The 6738-nt window shown below is 43.5% G+C and overlaps 1 long non-coding RNA gene across 1 annotated transcript in view; it reads right to left on the reverse strand.

The window, feature by feature from the left end:
* Nucleotides 1–5079, reverse strand: part of LOC135329592 (uncharacterized) — a 39014-nt gene extending 33935 nt beyond the window's left edge. Inside the window, exon 1 of the long non-coding RNA XR_010391154.1 lies at nucleotides 4963–5079. This is a non-coding gene — a long non-coding RNA (uncharacterized LOC135329592). The remainder of the gene's footprint in view (nucleotides 1–4962) is intronic.
* Nucleotides 5080–6738: the final 1659 nt, after the last annotated feature.

The raw sequence follows: 6738 nt of genomic DNA on the forward strand, positions 1-6738 counted from the left end.
GACTGATTCGCTTTTGGGAACATAAGTTAAGCTTTAAATCTATATTTCATATATAATCAAGCAGCCAAATCAGTCTTTTGATATAGAACCCAAGCCAGCCGCTGTGTCTTTATCTCAGAAAGCAGGAGGGCCAACAAAGCTCCAGCCAGGGAAGTGACAGTTCTTCTTTATTATCCTCCCCGGTTGTGCCCATCTCCTCATCTCCCCTATCAAATTTCTGGGCTTTTTTGATAAAAAATAATTTAAGAGCACGTTCCACAGGAAGCGCATGAAGGTTACAGATTGAGCAATGCCTGGGAACCCCTCTTTAAAAGGTGCAGCCATAAAAAGGGCCTGAAAGGAGGAGCAACGTTCCAGTCCTGCACGCAGCCTCTTCCAGCAGCACAAAAGAGCATGCTGGGCTAAACATCACATGGAAAAGTTCTTTCCTTATTGTCACTAACATCTTCTGCTGTTAAAACTCAGACGACGATTTTTAAATCTTACTGACTGTGCACTTGTTGATGCTGTGTTTTTTTGTTTTTCTTTTCTTTCTCCCCTTTCTACATTGCAAGCTTCCTGAGACAGCTCCCCTCTCCACTTTGGGGTCAGGAAGAACAACACTGCTTCTGAGTTGTTTTTTTGTTGTTGTTTAAGAAGGACTTAGGTATTTTAAGCATTCTCTCCATCAAAGAAGTCATCTTCTTGTTTTTTGTTTTGTTTTGTTTTTAAACTGTTCACACACTTGTTTTCTCCTCCTTTGCTGAGGGTTTCATGTTACAAGTTCAGCAGCAATACCAGCTTAGGGGATTCCCTCCTGACCATCTCTGTCCTGCACGGCGCAATCCCCTTTGCCATGCTGTGGCAACAGTGCCTGACACCAGTCTGAGAGGAGAACTGATCCACTTCAACAAGGAACGTGTGTGGCATTTTTAAAGGTAGGGTTTCTTTTCCTCCTGAAGCCGGATCAGTTCCCTGAGATGCTTCACAGCACAGACTCAAAAAACTCCACCGTCACAACAGAAGCGGGGGCGGGGGGGGGGGGGGGGGTGTACCTCCTGAGAGTGATGCTGACGAGCAACTTTGCAGCTGGAGTGACAGCTGGCCTTGGCTGGTCCATGCCTTGCTTTGTTCTGCTGCAAGTGAATCAGAGCACAGTGTCTTTGGAGCAGGGACTATGCCCAACTACGTAAAGCTTACAAAACAAAGCCATTTTGATGAACCTAGGTTTTTAGCTTAGCCGCTTGTGGAATGTCTCAGATCTGAGCATCCAGCAAGGATCCAGGAAATCTGAGTGTCTAGTTTAGATGCATTTCACAGCCAGCTACCGAAGAAAAGGATACCATCCACGAATAAATGGTAAAATGGATTTATGTTCCAATGCACGCTTTAGCCCTCTAGGAATACTCCACAAAGCTATGTGTTTTTCCTTTGCATAAATACCCCCAAATCAACATGCAACAGGAAATTTAAAGTTGAGGCTGGCACCTCCATCCATAATTCACACCGTCAATTTGAAGAATTGGAGGAAAAGACCTAAAGGGCATATTTGTGTATCTAGAAAAAATAGCGCAGAAGGTTCTGCCAGTCATCCACAACCTTATCCCACATGGACCATGGCTCTGTAACAGACCACACTACAACACTCATTTTCAATGGGCTGCATTCACAAATGCCAGCCTCTCAAAACTAGATCAACAGAAAGACAAGGGTTATTTATTACTTCTTGTGCCAATTTCCCACTGCTGTAATTTGCCAAGCCAGTACTTATAATTGTTACTTTGCAAACTTTCAGCCTTAGAATAGCAATGAACTACTCGTTTCAACATCTTGCCTTGAGATAGCGGATGGCTATGCTATAATGCCCTTCCCTTGTATAGCAGTGTCACACCAAAAGACTATGAGAAAAAGTAGTTGTAGTGGATTTAATTATCGATGAGTATGCTTCAAAGGAGCTATGTTATACTTCAAGCTTTGCCAAATTCAGCTTAGATTCTTTATTTAAATAATCTCACAAGATGTGACAATTTCGGCACTTCCTATGCCCCAAGCCAAACTTCCTAACCTGATCTTCACAAAAGGTTGGAATTTGCTTGGTTGTTGAAGTTGCTGTCTTTTTTTTTAGCATACTACTTTTAGTTTTGTCTGAAAATATCTTGGAAACAGGTAATCTGGCTGATGGCTAATGGCTAAAACACATGCAAGATGGGGTTATTCTTTTAAAGTTTTTCCAGTTAAATTTGAGTCAGTTGCAAAAAGATACAAACCAGGATCATCACGAATATAGGAAGTCAACAAGCAAGGCACGATTTTCAGAAGAGATCTAGGATTTGGGGATCCTCCATTTTTAAGTGCCTCATTTCAGACATTTTTAAAGAACTTAGTTGCTTAGAAAGGGCTATTTTACATCACTCTGTGAAGGGCATCTCATGTCAAAAACCCAAAGACTGAGTACCTGAAATCTCTAGACATTGCTTAGAAACTCAGCCTATACAGACAGAAAGATTACAGGGTGTTGTGTTTTTTTTTTTTTTTTTTTTTTTTTTAATAGTAGTGCTTATGACCCATATTTCTTTTTCCTATGCTTCTACACATTCACTTAATGCCCCTCGGTGCTGTCCCTGTAGGATATTTCACTCTTCCAGCCCTGACGGCCGCCTCTCACTATGCCTGCACCCTTTCAGGCCAGCTATATTCATGGCAGAAGTCTGCCAAGTTCTCAGGAGCAATGCACCAGCCTTTTTGCAATGTGACCAGTAGGGTCCATTAGCATACAACACTATGAAATTCACTTCAGCTGAAATTAAACAAGTAAAGTTTAACCTCGAGGCTTCTGACAGGAAAACAGGCAGAAGAAAGGAAAGATACTAGAAGCAAGAAAGGCCCATGCGGTCTTGCTGTTTACATATAACCAGAACAAGATTGCTTTGCTAGTGCTTTATCCATGACTATCTAAGAGAACTGAGCACCTAGGATCATCAGTATATTGCATTTGGTCCAGCATTAATTCCTCTTATGTGGATGATTAAAAGGTACAAAGGCTGCTTAATTGGCACCTCGTGTCATGCTTTGTAACTTGTAGCCATCAACTGGTAGTAACCAGACAGACACACAAATGCACATACACAAATACACATGCAGGCACACCATCTCTCCCTCCCTTTCCCTCCCGCAAAATAACAGAAGTTCCTCCTACGCAATTATAGCTGGGTGCCCCCTAATTCTCATCTCTTGAGCAATTAATGCGTTTGCTCTGGGGTCTACACAATCCTGCTCTAATTTTGCCAGGGGCCTTTGTATCAAAGGCCTGAGCTGTGTGAAAGGTGATTTAGCAGAGATGGTGTCGGTGATTATTTTCAAAGGAACTGCTGCAGCCCCACCACGAGGGACACTGCAGCCTCCAGATAGGGGGCCCTTATCATATTTTCTATTCTCAGATAAGATTATGTTTCCTTTTTTCATCCTCCTTCCTGAATCTTCTTGATAACAATTGGGGGCCAGTTTAATCACAGAGGTTGAAATAACCAAAAGGGTTCCTAGGGTAGTGGTGGGGAGGGCAGGGAACAGGGCCAGGTGGGTGGGGAGGAGGGAGAATGCTTACTGGTCGGAAAAGTTGGGTAAGAGCAACTAAGAAATAAAGCCAGCAGAAACAGGGTTATTTCAAAGGGAACAGCTGTTAAACGGCAACCAAACGAAAAGCACACACAGCCAATGTTCTTGTGGTCGCTTGTCAAAAACAAAAACAAAATGAGTTGTTCACGCGCCCATTCTGTGGTCTAAACAAATTAGAGGGGAAATGGTATTGGGACAGGGAGATGGATGGCCTCAAAACAATAGGGATAGACCCTTTGTGAAACAACCCTTTCTGTTGTTGGGGTGTGTGTGTGTGTGGGGGGGGGGGGGTTAAACACTATTAGTATCTCTGCGATAAGAAGAATCACTTCGGCAAGACGTGAATTGGTTCCAGGGAGCCGACCCAGACCCCTGGAGTTCGAATCTACTTGGACCAAGCATCAAACAGAACAGAGACAGAAGGGAACAGCAAACACCCTCTGTTACTGCCCAAAACAAGGAATTCAGACCTGGAGCTGGGGATGCAGGTGGGACTCCACATAGCTCTGGCCAGCACTTTGCTCATTTCAGGACAACATGGTAATGTTACAACATGGTGAATTCCCAGCATTGCAGTCTTCTCTGTTTTCATACGCTCGGCAGGGTCAAAGCCTGAATATTATTTGAATGAGAAATTTCCTAAGAAACATCACTCTCAGCTAGTCAACAATGACACTGTCCTGTGAGACGATACTGAAACAGCATGTTCAATGTTGCATCAGGAGGTGCTAGGCTTTGTGAGTGACAGCTATGGGGCAGGAGGTGCCGTATTTTGGATTGGTTATGCATCAGAACTGTTCATTACCTGTTGTTGTTAAGCACCCCTCACTCACCCGCCCAAACTCAATCTAAGTTGCAAAAAAACTGCAAAAATTCCATTTTGCTTTGATGGCATTGCCTCCATCAAAATAACTCTAGAAACACGTCCCAATTTTCTGAGCTTGATAACTTTCCCTAGAGGCAGCCTGGAGAAGAGGAAACCTTTGAGCCACTGCCACCTCAACATTACACTGGAGGGGTCTTGGGCCAGCAGGAGCCATCCTGGCCACATTCCCCCTCAGACCTAACAAAAAGGGCTGTGTTTCCAACTGGAACATTTGGAGGCATCTTAACCCCCCTACGGGAGCAGGTCACACACAGGGCCCCCAAACACAAGTGTCAGTTCATGATGGCCCTTCTTCTGGAGTCGTGTGGCTGGGCTGCGAATGCCCAGACTGCTGTTGACCACTCATGGTCAAAACTATGTTTTCTCCTCAGCTCAGCCTTTGGGGTCAGAATGAAACCCACAGAACAGGGACCCACCTCCTTCCAGAGATGGCCAAGTCCAGACCGAGCCATCAGAGCAGAGCACTTGTCCTCAAAGATACTCACATGCAGAGTTCAAAGCCAGGCCTGTCTGACTGGAAGGCAGCGGATGGCAGCTTACCACAGAGTTCTTGGTAATAAAGTCTATTTGAAGACTCTCAGTGAAAAGTGTGTTCCTAATAAAGGATAACATTTCATGGTCATTATGCGATACACTTAACTTTAAAAGGAAAAAAAATGCTGAGAAAGTCATTTTCTGAAAAGGGCTCTCGGATTTCATTACTATGGGTCAAGTGCCTGGGGAGAAGAATTAAAGAAAAACACGAACTTGTGCACAAATTAATTAAAGATATTTCCACTAATAAATTGTCCCCGTATCCCAAGGCAGAGCCTTCAGTTTGCAAAATGTGGTAATATTCAAGTTGTGGTTTTCTCCACCAGGCAAGCGGTTCAGCAACATTTAAAATCAAATGGACAGAGCCAGTGATGTGGAGCTTGGGAATGGGAGGGGGTCACTTCCTTCTTCAGCCCATAGAAAATTTCTGGTATTTTAGCATATTTCTAAGAAAAAAAAAAAAAGTCTTGGTAGCCCTCGAAAAAAGAAAAACATGATGACCTTTTAATTTCTTATTTTTCCTTGATGCAGCTGATTTCTCCAAACAAGGTCTCTTTCTCCACACACTTCCACCAAAAATGTGAAGGGCTTGGTTCCTTTTGACGCAAAGATGGTGCCAGTTGCTGTAACATGAGGAAATTGCACTACAAGGGGAAACAAAAAACAAAAATCCCAGAAGGAAAAACAGAATTCACTGTCAGCAGTTTTCTGAGTAGTGGGCCTGACACCGTCCAGTGTTAATGACTCCCTCCAGACAGAGGGGCAGCTACCATGAGAGGGACTATATTTAAGCAACTAAGAGCAGCTGGGATGACAGCCAAGTGCTCTGGGTCTAAGCTCTTCCAGTCAAAGGCCAAAGCTTTTTGATCTTTCTGAGAGGCTTCATAGACTAGAGGGGTGGTGTCAGGGCACGGAGCTCTCAGCTCTTAGGTCACAGGTTGTGATGCAGCCAGCACAGAGGTGCATGAAAACTGTTACCTTTTAAGGGGGCTTGCACGAGATACCTGGGCTGCACACTCAGGCCCATTTCCTACTGTGTTACTAGCTTTTTTTTTTTTTGGTTACTATAAAAAAAACCCTGAAGCTGGATTCAACTTTATTACTTTGGTATCCTCACATTTTATCATTTGCCTGCTTGCACACATTCAAAAGCACTTACTGTATTTTTTTCATTTGGGGAAAAGGAAGGTGGGAAGATTTGCAATCCTCTCAAAGCCTACTTTCTGCAAAGGCAACCACTGTCTTATGGACGACTAACAATCCACCCACAGATGATGTGAAGACTTCACTCTCCAAAGAAGGTAATCAGCAAATCAGAAGAATGTAGTTTCTAAATACACAAATACAGTTAAACAGTCCTGTCCTAGGAGCTTGGATAGTTTGTTTGGTTTGTATTGACCTGATCCCATTTGAACATCCCTGTTCTCACACTGATCAGGGGCTGAAACGGAAGGAAACTGCTTCAAGCTTCTCTTTTCCTTTATTTTTTTTCCCTCTCCCCCACCACTTAAATTTCACAGGCACCTGAATCTGATCACAACTTCCTCTGTGCAGTGTAAAGTTTAGTCTGAGAGAGTGCACATACCACAATGCGTTGGGATAATATTAATGTATAGTATTCGAAGCCCCAGGGCCTGTATGTTTCATTAATTTCCTCCCCATTAAAGTAAAATGAGGATATCCTGTAGAGAATTGCAGTGAACCATTCGGACTGTGAAACTCGTCCT

The sequence above is a fragment of the Dromaius novaehollandiae genome, chromosome 12, assembly GCF_036370855.1.
Source record: "Dromaius novaehollandiae isolate bDroNov1 chromosome 12, bDroNov1.hap1, whole genome shotgun sequence".
Taxonomy (NCBI): Eukaryota; Metazoa; Chordata; class Aves; order Casuariiformes; family Dromaiidae; genus Dromaius; species Dromaius novaehollandiae.